The 12,477-nt window shown below is 46.4% G+C and overlaps 1 protein-coding gene across 2 annotated transcripts in view; it reads right to left on the reverse strand.

The window, feature by feature from the left end:
• The window catches only part of TRABD (TraB domain containing), a 35,769-nt gene extending 25,405 nt beyond the window's left edge, over nt 1-10,364 (reverse strand). Inside the window, exon 1 of one of the 2 annotated variants that reach the window (XM_063396809.1) lies at nt 10,228-10,364. The gene's annotated coding sequence lies outside the window, so the exon portion shown is untranslated. The other variant, XM_063396810.1, reaches the window with a different exon arrangement.
• Between the last annotated feature and the right edge of the window lie 2,113 nt (nt 10,365-12,477).

Consider the following 12,477-nt stretch of genomic DNA (forward strand, 5'->3'; position numbering starts at 1 on the left):
TCTTTAAAAGAGCATTTGCCTAGGCAGTATGATTGTAATTCTGTCCACTGGCACATCCTCCCTCCATGCAGCAGAGGGATTTCAGGAACTTGTGCCTTCTCGCTGTCCACTGCTCATGGTCAGCCAGCAAACCAGAGATCACAGCTGCAGGCTGGGCAAGAAAAAAGTGGAGTGGCCAAAATCCTGGCTTCTGCATGGTCTCTGGAGCAAAATCCCCATGAAACCAAACACAGCCCCACAGCATGAGCAGGCAACAGCTACAGGCACAGCTCCTGAGCTGTGAGGCAAATACCGCATTAAAACCAAAAAATACACATTGCACACAGTCAAAGAGGTTCATTAAATCAAGCTATTCAAAAGCATGCAAGAAGTCTACACAGGCAAAATAAGCAGTCCAGCGGTTTTGCTACAAAGCACAATATAATTTTAAAACCAGGACCTTCCTGACTTCCAAGGAGTCAAGTCAAGGAAACTTGGATGTCAGAGTGAGCTGAAATGGCAGGTGAAGCTGAACTGCTCTTCTCCTTCAGTATTTCCACAATTTATGAGTCGTACAGACAGATCTAAAGCAGCACAGCAGAAGGAAACTCCTGCCTTGAGACCTGCAACCTGACTGGGACACACCAGCCAAGGGACACCTCACTCCAGACAGTCTGTCGGTTTTGTGGGCTTAAGTAAACTCAGTACCTCTTTTTATCCTGTCCTATCTCTAATAGACTAGTTTAACTACTTGTTGACTTAGACAGTAAACCATACTGGAAAGCAGGCTTAGTTTAAAAAAAAACCTCTTTCCCTGCCCCCCACCCCATTCTACCAAGGCATTTTTAGTTCAGATGATCAAACCACAGCACCAAAACTTGAGGAACAGCACGAAGCAGAGATGCTGAAACCAACTGTCCTCTGAGAAAATACTTGTTCAACTACAGCATCACTCAGAGTGTACCAATACTCTGATGCTCAGCTCTGGGCATGGTTCTCAATTAGTTTGTGTGCACAATACCACAGTGTTTTTCTGGCAGTGAATCACAGCTGGCCCTATATACAACCTAAAGTTCTAAGCTTGATTAAGGCCTGCTGGCCTTTGAAAAAACATCTCTTATCTACAGAATGCTCTTCAAAATAATGAATTGCAAGTTTTGTGTAAAGAATAGACTCCTATTCAGAAGCACTACATGGCATTTTTTCCCCACTACGTGACATTTTAGAAAACCTCATCCCATTCTCACCACTAACTAAATTACATGTCTGATACTGGTGGGGGTAGGTGGAGAGATCTTCCTTGAAGTTTACTCATGCTGACTAGCACCGATTTTTAACTGATCTATACCTTTGGAGAAAAGAAGCTGTTTGTTTCCAGCTCCAGCCTCTGCAGGGAATCCATGGAACAATACTTCCATGGCCAGATGAGAGAATGGGCAGTCACAATGACAGGCAAGTCTGCTAGGTTTTCTTCTAGGACAAATGGGCCTGTGGGAATCTCATGAGGTTTAATAAGTGCAAGGACCTGGGTCAGGGCAACCCCCCATGATCAATGCAGGCAGGGGGATGAAGGGACTGAGAACAGCCCTGCTGAGAATTTGAGGGTGCTGGGGGACGAGAGGCTGGACATGACCCTGCAATGAGCACCTGCAGCACAGAAAGCCAACTGTGTCCTGGGCTGCACCCCAAGCAGCGTGGCCAGCAGGGCAAGGGAAGTCATTCTGTCCTTCTGCTCTGGTGACACCCCAGCTGCAGGGCTGCATCCAGCTCTGGGGTCCCCAGCACAGGAAGGACAGGGACGTGTTGGGCTGAGTCCAGAGGAGGCCACCAAGATGGTTAGATGGCTAGAGCACCTCTCCTGCAAGGAAAAGATGAGACAATTGTGGTTGTTCAGCCTGGAAAAAAGAAGGCTTTAGGGTGACCAGCTTTCCAGTACCTGAAGGGAGCCTACAAAAACCATGGAAAGGAGCATTTTACAAGAGCTGCAGTAACAGAACAACGGGGAATGGCTTCAAACGGAAAGAGAGTAGATTCAGATTAGATAACAGGAAAAAATTCTTTACTGTGAGGGTGGTGAGGCACTGGAACAGGTTGCCCAAAGCTGCCCTATCCCTGTAAGAACTCAAGGCCTGTCCGAATAGAACTTGCAGCAATCAGGTCTAGTGACAAGCGTTTCTGTCAACCTCAGGAAGGTTAGAACTAGACGATCTCGAAGATCACTTCCAACCCAGGAATTCTATGCTCTTGTTTTCAGGCACTCTAGATCTGCTCAAGTTACACTGGAGATGAAATTTTCCATGCAGAAGACCTGTTTCTAGACACACTAGAGTACAGACAAGGCTGAGTACTCAGCTAGCAGCATCCTCCTCAGCAGCACTGGCAAAAGTCCATGTATTTTGGGAATTAGTCATATACCTTGAACTCCAGGCTGACCTAGCTCATCCACGTGAAAGACACTATTCTTGTAGGTCTGTGTATTCACAGAAGGTATGTGTGTGCTATGACATTTGAAAGATAGCTTGAAGCCTCTGAGAGATGACTGTACCTTGCTGTTACACAGATAACCAACTGAAGCGCACAAATCTGTATGCACTTCCTTACACCGTGTCCAACAGCAAGAAAAGGGGCCTATTCAGACCAGCTTCTGGCAACCAGCCATCTGAACAATTTACATCCATGCCTTTCCAAACTTCTTGGGAGTTTAATTTTCCAACCTGTGTCTTGGGCTTTTTTTTTTTAAGTTTACTTTCCTAAAGAAATGACACAAGGTAACAAGGCATCTTATTTGTCTGTGCTTGTTCACCCATAGGTGAATTTTAAACAATTTTGGCAAGCAGGGAAGAGTCTCACAGTCATTTAGAGGTGCAACACACAGCACTGCTCCTCCAGAGAAAAAGATCACTGAAGATTAGAGGAGGTGCATGTGAAAAAGAGGTGGTCAGCAGAACTTGCCAGAGAACAGAAGTAAATTCAATCCCAAGTTGAAAAGCCACAGGCAAAAATACCTGTTCGAACAATTATTTACAGTGTTCCATAATACGTGTACTGCAATATCTCATAACCTCAAGTTCTACTTACCCTGAGATTTGGCATGAACATGTGAAACCAATCAAGTTCCCCTCCTCCAGCTACTTCAAAGGCCTGTAAGAGCCCCTTGTGAGATATATCACATACTGAAAATCTCAGACATGACAGTGCACTTCTTTCAGATGCACTGGGAGATGCAGCTTTTAGGCACTCAAAGATCAGAGATTAGGAAGTTTTTCTGTTCTCTGATCTGCCAGGACACTGTCTTAATCAGGGATTCATTCTCCTGCTTCGAGTACTATCAAGAAAATTCCTGGAGCTAGAAGAAACAAAGAGGGGTCTGATCTTACTCCTTAAAACCCAGCAAGATGAGGCTTTGCCTCTGAAATTTTCTTGAAAGCACTCCTTGATGACTGAATCTCCACCTCAAGCACCGTTTTTCCAGGCAAGTGGAATTCTTGTGCTTATTGGATCTTTGTTAGTCCGAGGGGGCCTGTCATTCACCGTGTCATTAAAAATTGTAATTTATATATACGTGTGTGAAAAAATGAAGCCCTTCTGCCAACTCTTAAGATACCTGGGCAACCAAACAGGAATTTTTGAGACCACCAATAAACTGCAAACCCAGAATTTAGCCATTACTCATCTCTATTGATAGGTACCCATTTCCTCTCAAGGTCTTCTTGTTCGTACAGCCCACACAGGACAGGCATTGCTACTGAGAAAAGTACTGCCAAAGAGGGGCTGTATTTTTCCCATGCACATAGATATTATTGTTTTTCCCCCAAAACAGCAAGTTCAGAAAGGAACATACAGAAAAGTTCAACATCTTCCAGCAATGCTTACCCTGCACAGAGGCTGGCAAAGCAGAGGTAGAAAGAACTCCCTACCGTGCTATTTCCCATCCCCCCTCCAGTTCTCCTAATACAGACCAGCTTCAGCAGCACTTCTTCTTTGCACGAAATCCTCTCATGAACTCATTTTTCATACTTGATAGCCTTAGCCAACCAAAGGGTTTCAGTTCTAGCTTCATATTTAGGCATCTGAAACTCTCTTAGCTTGCAGTCTCAAGAACACAAGAGGTACATGCACTCACAAATCAGGGCTTCTAGCAAGGCAAGTTAAAGAATAAAAAGCCCTTTCCTGTTTAATTTCAGTGGGGTAGTTCAGTGAGAAAATTCAAACACCACACAGACAATTCATTACAGTATCCTCCTACAGTAGGGCTAAACTTGTTCCTTTACTGTCTTGTCTAAATTTGCTTCCTTCAGACAGTGATTCAACTGAATCGATAAAAAAGCTCTCAAAAACCGTCTCATGCTTCTACTTATAAAACAACATAGTCAGCTACTTTTTAACAAGGTTGTTATTGGATGTTTTCCTCCTTCTGAGCTATACAGAAATTCAGAAGCAGCACTTTTTTTCCTCAACATGTTGACACTGCAGGAGGGAAGCAAAAGTTGTCCGTAGTCCTATAATTGCTCTGTATTTTCTATGTGCTGTACACACATCAGAATAGGTAGTAAAGAAACTAGGACAGGAGTCACCAAACTACAGCTTTTTCCACCTTTTATTGAAAGGAACAGGCAAAAATTTCTGTGTTTGATCCCCTCAACAAACAAATCTAAATGTATCTATTAGTGCTTTTGATGGCTACAATATTAACTAACATTGCAGAAGGTACCCACATCTAATGGTATTCAAAGTATTAATCCTGTAGCCTCTGAGATAGGATTGTATGTATATCCCTGTTTTACAAATAAGTAACTGAGGTATATGAATGCTTAAATACATCTACAAATCTGAACTTTGGTAGCTAAACAAGTAGTTAGAAGGCTCGTGGATCTTTCAAAGCATTTCAGTTTTGCAATGTGAATTTTCCTTTGTTTTTAAGGATTGGTCCTTCTAGGATCCCCACACACCCCACAGGACAGTATTTCCCCCTAGTAACAAGGCACCACCACTCATCCTTGTTCCTCTAAAGCTGCTGTGGCAAAGACAAGAGATAGGCCACAGACTGAATTTGTGAGCAAGCTGTCAAACAATGAAGTGGGAGTCCTCCAGTGAGAATATAGCACACCTCACACAGGTCATGCTAAAACTGAGCCAAAACTGACCTGAACTGCACATAAGTCACAGGCACACACAAAGACTATGACACAAACAGAATCGTGTGTGAGCCCTTTAACACCAGTATCCCTGGCCAGAACACAGCTTCCATCAGCTTGGCATGAGATAGAGCAAACAAAATTTACCTGTATCTATCTGCACTGTGTGCTGTGTTCCTTTCATCATCTAAACCTGCATTTTCACTAGCAATGGATATTTGATTTAGCTGGTATAGCCTGTACACTTTACACTCATATTATGCACTGTATAAGAACATCTCATCTGAATGCTGCTACCCTTTAACAGGATCACTTATTTTATGTAAGCAGAAGAGGCATATCAGTACTTCAGAAGACACAGACCCAACTTTTCTCCCACTGACAAACTGTTGCACTCTACTCACTGTCTGACCTATCTAACAAAGCACCTTCCATGCTTAACATTTAACCTACTAAGAAAGCAAAACCCAAAATAACAGATACGCACTCAAGTCTCAGCACCATACCCCACAACAGAGTATTTAAGATTGATGAGGCTTTTTCCATACTTATGCACAGAAAACTTACAAATGTTTACAAACAATCATCAGCTCCAAATGGTGTCTACTCTGTTGATAGCCTACTCATACTTGGAAGGATGCATCAGCTGAAACCTGTCTGCCAATTAGTGTAACAGCCACAAATTCAGAAATTGGAATGTATTTCAAAATTATCACCAAGGTGACCTACTCCACATATTGCATGTTATCTCTTTGACACAAACCCACGCCTTTGAAACTCAACTGAGCAACTGGCTCTGTAATCACAGATGGTTGTAGAGCATGGCTCTGGTTTCTCATGACTCAGAAGTTCACAAATTTCAAAATGCCTATTTTTAGCCTCTGAGCATCAATGAGGTGTTCCTGCAAAATGAACTGTGTAGACATATGCAGCCTAAACTCAGGTACCTGCACACTGGAGTCAACATCCATTTGCATGGTTTGGAAGTTAAAACATAAAAATCAAAGACAACTACATTCATTTTGCTTTAAAGGAGGTGTTGAAACATGAGAATACGTGGCCTAGGACACTGAAAGCATATTTATTGGTGAAAGACAAGAAAGCATTCTCACATGCTCTGTGGTTTTACAAGTTACTGCTGTTACACTGACTGGGGTTAATTGATGAAATGATTAAGTATGAGGTGATTCAGGATGCTAATGCACTGTGTTTCAAAGTTATGAACAAACATTAGCCAAAATCCTTACCCTTTTAAGAGATTGCAGAGGTTGTAAATATACTGCTAAATTTAGAAACATGGGACAGAAAGACCGTGATGTGGCTCAAGTCTGCACAGGCACTCAGAAACTGATGGTTTTTTAGAACCTACACATCTATCCAAGTTACTGTCCTATCGTATCTCAATGTAAATTATGCGAATTCAGCAAAGACCTAGAACCAAAATAATCTTATTAGACTTTCCTGTATCCAGCAGCTTGGGGTAAGATGTCCTCCCTCCAGGCCATGTAAAGCTATGAACCAAGTGATACTTCTGGTTTTGGAAAACCCACTGCAAAACACTCCCAAGCAGAACAGAAGGAAAATAGCACAGCTGCTGCATGTGTATGTAGTTCTACAAGAAGCAGGTTTTCCACTCTGTTCACTACCTACAGAAGCAGTAAGCAAAGGAAATGGGTGAAGTTCTGTGGTGTCAATGGCTGTCTGCTGAAATATGCAGAAGCTGCACCTCCAAAGTACCAGCAGACACATTCATTTTTGCTATAAACACTTTGAAACACAATCCTTATGATGGTAATATTGGGATTTCAGAGGACAAAATAATTTTGTCCAACTGCCAAGCACATTACTTATCAGTAGTGTTCTTCTGTCTGTCCCTTTCATCCTGCTCTCCAAACACTATCTGTGAACAAGCTGATGTACTCTTTCAAAATCCTTAGGTGAACACAAAGCTGAAAACAGTTACATGATATGAGCCCATCTTCTGGCAACAAGTAAAGAAATACAGCTCTGCTGTGGCAGGAAGTGAAGAAAAAACTCCTCCAAGACAAAGCTCCAGGGTAGCAAATTCCAGCCTGCAGTCACAGAAGCCCCACAGTAACACTCAGTACTATTGATATACTCACAGGGAAGCTGTTCTACTTCCAAGTCCACCTAGCTGTAGCACCTCTCATTTAACCTGTAAAAGACTCTGTACCTAACAAATTCAGTATATACATACAAAAAAACCCCAAAACTCTCTATTTCCATGACTATCTGCTGCCCTTCCAAGAAATGAGAAAACCCCTCAGCAACTCCTGATCCCACTTCCTCACACACAAGCCTTTACAGGCTACACTGTAACTGGCTGTCCTGCTGTCCTTCTGAAGGACAACTACCAGCTGTGCAACCTGCGAGATGTGCGTCCCAGCAAGGCATGACCAGCATCCCCAGATGCAGGACACACGTGTTTGGACACTTTCTTCAATTTCACCAGCAGTCATGTGCTGTTCAGCTGTGGTGTAGGCTCTTGCTCTCTCTCAAAAGCGTGCACACCCTTCCTGAGACAGACAGACTTCTCAACTAGCACACAGCCTGAAGGGCTTACCCGCTGGAAGACACACTCCCACAGCTCCAGTGTAGAGCTTGACATGCAGAGTCACCAGGACATTTAAATTCTCGCACTGGGCATGCTAAGGCAGGGGAAGGAAGGAGGCAGGGGACGGAAGGAAGGAGGCAGGAGTAGAAAACAGCCCCTCTACTTATTACTATTATTATTATTATTAGAAAAAGAAGTGTACAGGAAGAGAATTCATCTCAGAGTGCATGAACATTTTCATACAAATCTATAAATTGTGGTTAATATTAACGTTATGTTCCCCTGAGTTCTTTTTTAGAAAGGGAGAAAAATACTCACTGTGAAAGTTTTAAGTTCAAATACAGAACTGCAGTATTAACTAACATGTTCAAACCACCTGAAATTTGAATGGCCCTTTAAAAAAACATGCAATAACTGAAGGTCTGATCTCAGATTCAATTCACATGGGTATTTGCAAATATGTTTCTAATCTAGTAACAATCACCACCGAGAGACTATATTGGTCAGATTTTGTACTAAATCACCTATGAAAAACAGCCAGTGTCCTGTCTCCTGACAGGACAAGGAGAGCTACAGAATCCTTCTTTCCCACTGGCATTGGCTGGCAAAGCACATGCTGTGATATCACTTCAGACAGACACAGTTACACACCACTCCCATTAAATCTGGAGCACACTTATCTCTCGCCTGCTCTCACTTCTACATTTTCAAAACTGTCCCAAATCTCTTTCTGCACTTTTCCTGAATGGCAAATAAAGAAAAAGAAGATGCTTTCCAAAAAGTATTATTTTAAAAAAGCACTCGTATGACTCTCCTACAAGTAGATGCCAATACCACGTGGTTCATTCACAGTTGTGGTGGCAGCAGCAGCAGTGTTTTATCATATTTACCATATGGAAGAAAGAATACACTGAAAAATTAGTTTAACTCTTCTAGCACCAAGCTACACAATATCCAAGTCTATAGTTAAGACGCCAGAGGACTGAAATTCACAACAAGCAACTTAAAAATGAAATTTATAATACAACAGTCAATTCAAGTTACTGAATCTTGAAAGTCTACTGACTGCCATCGACAGCAGGGCACAAACCAGTGGCACAGCCACAACCTACATTTTTCAATTAATAAACTCATTTGTCTTAGGATAATTAAATGGACACATGTTTTTCCCCTACTGTGTAAGGTCTATCCCCTACTAAAATACAGTAGAGAAACCCCTGGAATCTGTTTGGGGCTTTTTTTTTTTTTTTTTTTTTTTTTTTTTTTTTTTTTTTTTTTTTTCCTGTACTCTGTTAACTTTCCAAGGAATACTTCATTAATGAGGTGAAGAGTAGTTGCACAGATACACATCTCTACCAAATGGAGAAGTGTCATTCCAGCCACCCTGGGTGTCTTTCAACCAGTATTGTCACCACCACATTTGCGAAACAGCATCTAACTTGTAAAAGACCATCTATCTCATTCTCTCACTTTTCTAACCCATCAAGTTGCAACTTTCTGCAAAGTTTTACCACAAAAAATACTCTCTTTCTTGCTGAAAACTAGCAAAAAGAAGCACCTCTGTTGTACGGACATCTATATCGGTACATGTATCTTCCTCAAGAGAAAAGCCCAGGCTATGCCTTAAGTGACATGACTTATGTTCACAAGCTATGGTCATTTGAACTATTTTCAGAGGTGAATTCAGAAAAAGCCTGAATTCAGCCTGTTTCAACTGCTAAGAGACCAAAAAAAAGAAGAAAAATGGTGAGTCTCAGTTTTCCGCAGCTCCCTGCCAGAACCAAACAAATCCTACGCTCTTATCACTATCACCTCGCCCAGGAGCGTTGTGCCACGTCCGTGAGCCCCCAGAGCAGCTAACAGCCGTAACGAAGGAGCTGAGGACACGCGGGCCCGGACCCTTAAAACGGCCCCAAGAGCCCCATTTCCCCACAGGTTTCCTGCCCAGCTGCAGCTCCCGGCCGGCGGGACAGGCCAGGGCAGGACAGAGCAGCGCGGGCCTGCCCGCGGGACGGCCCCGGCAGGCGGTGGGCAGCGGCTCCGGCCTCCCCCTGCCCCGCGAGCGGGGCCGAAAGCCTCAGCCCGCCCGCTGCCAGGCGGAGCTCCCCGCCCGCCGGGAGGCTGCCCCCGCCCGGAGAGGCCCCTGGGCCCCGCCGCCTGCGGGGTCACCGGCGGGGCAGCGCCGGACCAGCCCCGGCTGCAACTCTCTCGCCAGGCCCGGGGAGCGCTTCCAGCAGCGGGAGCGAGTAGAGGCACCGCGCCCGGCCACCTCCCTGCCCAGGCGGGCGCTGCCCAGCAGCACCTCCGGGCCGGCACCTGGGGCGGCAGGGCCGGCTGCGTGCCAAGGGCGAGCACCGGGGGGACGCGGCCGCGCCGCTCGTAGCCCCCTCCCCACCTGCGGGGCACCGGGAGAACCGCGACACCGCCATCCGCTCCCCCTTGCACGCACCCGCCGCGACCGGGGTCGGCCCCAGCACGACCCCGCCGCCCCCCGGCTTGGCGGGACGCGGCAGCGCGGCCACCCCCGTCCCCGCTGACCTGCCGTGCTGGGCGATGGGAGCGGCGGAGCCGCCGCTGGCTGGGGCGCTGCGGGCGGAGCGGGCGCGGGGCGCGTTAGCCGGACAACGTGCAGCACGAGTCAGCGCGAGGCGGGCCCTCCGCGGGGCACGCTGGGCGCTGTAGTCCTGCCCCGCTCCCGGTCGCTCGGCAGCGGGCGCCGGAGGACTACAGCTCCCAGCCCGCGGGGCGCGCCGGCCGCCAGCCCCGCCTCCTCCCTCGCTCGCCCCGCGCGGCTCCTCCGCCGGCGGCCGTTCCGCACCGCTCCGGCCCGCGGCCGCGCGGCGCCGTGTCCGCGCCGTGTCCGGCGGCCGCTCGGGTCTGTGCCGGCGGAAGGGCCGCCAGGGGCTGTCGGGATTTCTGCGGGAGCCCCGGAGCGGAGTGTGCGAGCCTGCCATCACCGGGCTTCCAAGCGCCTTCAGCTTCCGTGGGGGGCGGGGGCCCTTGTGGCAGGGGATTGAGCCACGTCTTTGAGGCTGCTTCTCCCTGCACTGGTGAAGCAACTCTGCGGGATCGGGCTTGGCAGCGACCTTCAGGCGCTGCACTGGAAGCCAGCAGCGCTGCGCAGGTGTCCGTGCCTGCTGCGGCTGCTGGCGGCGTGCTGGCACACGCGTGGCCGTCCTTGGAAGGCGTTTGGAAATGTGTACAGGTGTCAGGAGTAAGGGAGAACCCTTAGGGGTGGGACTGCACGGGGTGTCTATGTGAAAACACGCCGTGGGTCTAGTGAAGACTGAAATCGCAGGGGTATCAGACTCCAAACGACGTCAGCTCTGAAGTTATCCATGAATTCCTCGATGTGCAGCCCTGCATGCCACTGCTGTTCTGGTGCCTTGCTTTCTCTCGTGCAGTGGGCCTCTCCTGCCGGAAAAGAGTTAAATGTTTCACCCACAAAACACGAAAAATCTGTTACAGCACCTATTTAAGGGGCATTTGGTGGTACTCTAAATTACGAGGCTGATAGATACATATATTTTTCTAGTCAAGAAAACATTTGTTACCAGAAAGATGTGTCAAGAGTTGATTATAACAACCAGTGGTGTCCTGGAATTGTCTCTACCCTTTTCCTGCTTCTGTGTTCTGTTTCTGACAAGTCATAGTTCAATGACAGTATGGCTTAAACACCTGTTTAATCTGAGCACACATTTGTTGTCTAAATACAGTTTCATTTGAACAGATGTGAAGGTGTGTTTTCTGGTCTTTTCTTACTTCACATCCTGGGTTAGTTTAGGATTAGGCTGAGCTTTGCAAGTATGTGATATGAGGAAATCAAGTCCAGACATGCTGATACAGTTGGGAGTTTTACTTCCTGTTTCAGCTTGCTGTAAAAGCACAGAGCAGGCATTTCATGTATGAATGATCGAAACACACCAAATGAAATAAGGTGCAAGCTATGCAGACCTTCAATTCATCCAATGTCTGACATAAAAGGAATAAAATTTCACCTTGGGCATTTCAGTCTAGTGCTGTACACTGATTTCAAATACATTTGGTTTATTTTCCCCCCACAACTGGTGAGTGAAGGTTACCAAGAAAGATGGGACACTCTACTAAATCAGAACAAGTCAGTTAATTCTTTTGGGGAGCGTGCCCGATGGCTTTATTGGCATCCAAAGACATCGGCACTTTGAGTAGTGTCATTTCTAGATGGAGCTGCTCCCCCTGACCATAGCTGCTTGCTTCTGAGTCTGCTTCTGATCCCACCTCTTCCAGGCATCAGCCTTGCCCAGCCACAAGCTTTCCGTGGCACCAGATCCACCACAGGGCAGTCCTGTAGCAGGGGACCCCTGTGAACCTTGGCTAAGCAGCATGTGGGAGGCCCTTATGCTCAGCAGCCTGAATATCAAGTTGCAGTAGTGGCCCTTACAAGCTGATCACAGGTTTTATCCTCAGATTTGTTCAACCATCAGTGTGTGCCAGGCCTATACCCAAGCCCCAGCTACTTGCAGTCATGTGTTTGGTTCAAGCTGATACTGACACTGAGTGACAGTTCAGTGTTTTTTTGACTGCAGCTCCTCCCACTACACCTGTGAGCCCCTTGATAGGCTACAGATCTGTTCCCAAGCTTCCCACTCTTTCAGCTGCAAAAGTTCAATGATTTTTTGGTCAGAGCAGGAGAGCACTGCCTTAGCCTGCAGGAAAGACCTCACCTGATCAGATCTGATTGGCAAGCCCTATGCTTTTGGGAATACTGTGAACCTTGCTGGTCTGATTTTATTTTAGCTGGTGGTGATG

The sequence above is a fragment of the Prinia subflava genome, chromosome 4, assembly GCF_021018805.1.
Source record: "Prinia subflava isolate CZ2003 ecotype Zambia chromosome 4, Cam_Psub_1.2, whole genome shotgun sequence".
Lineage (NCBI taxonomy): Eukaryota > Metazoa > Chordata > Aves > Passeriformes > Cisticolidae > Prinia > Prinia subflava.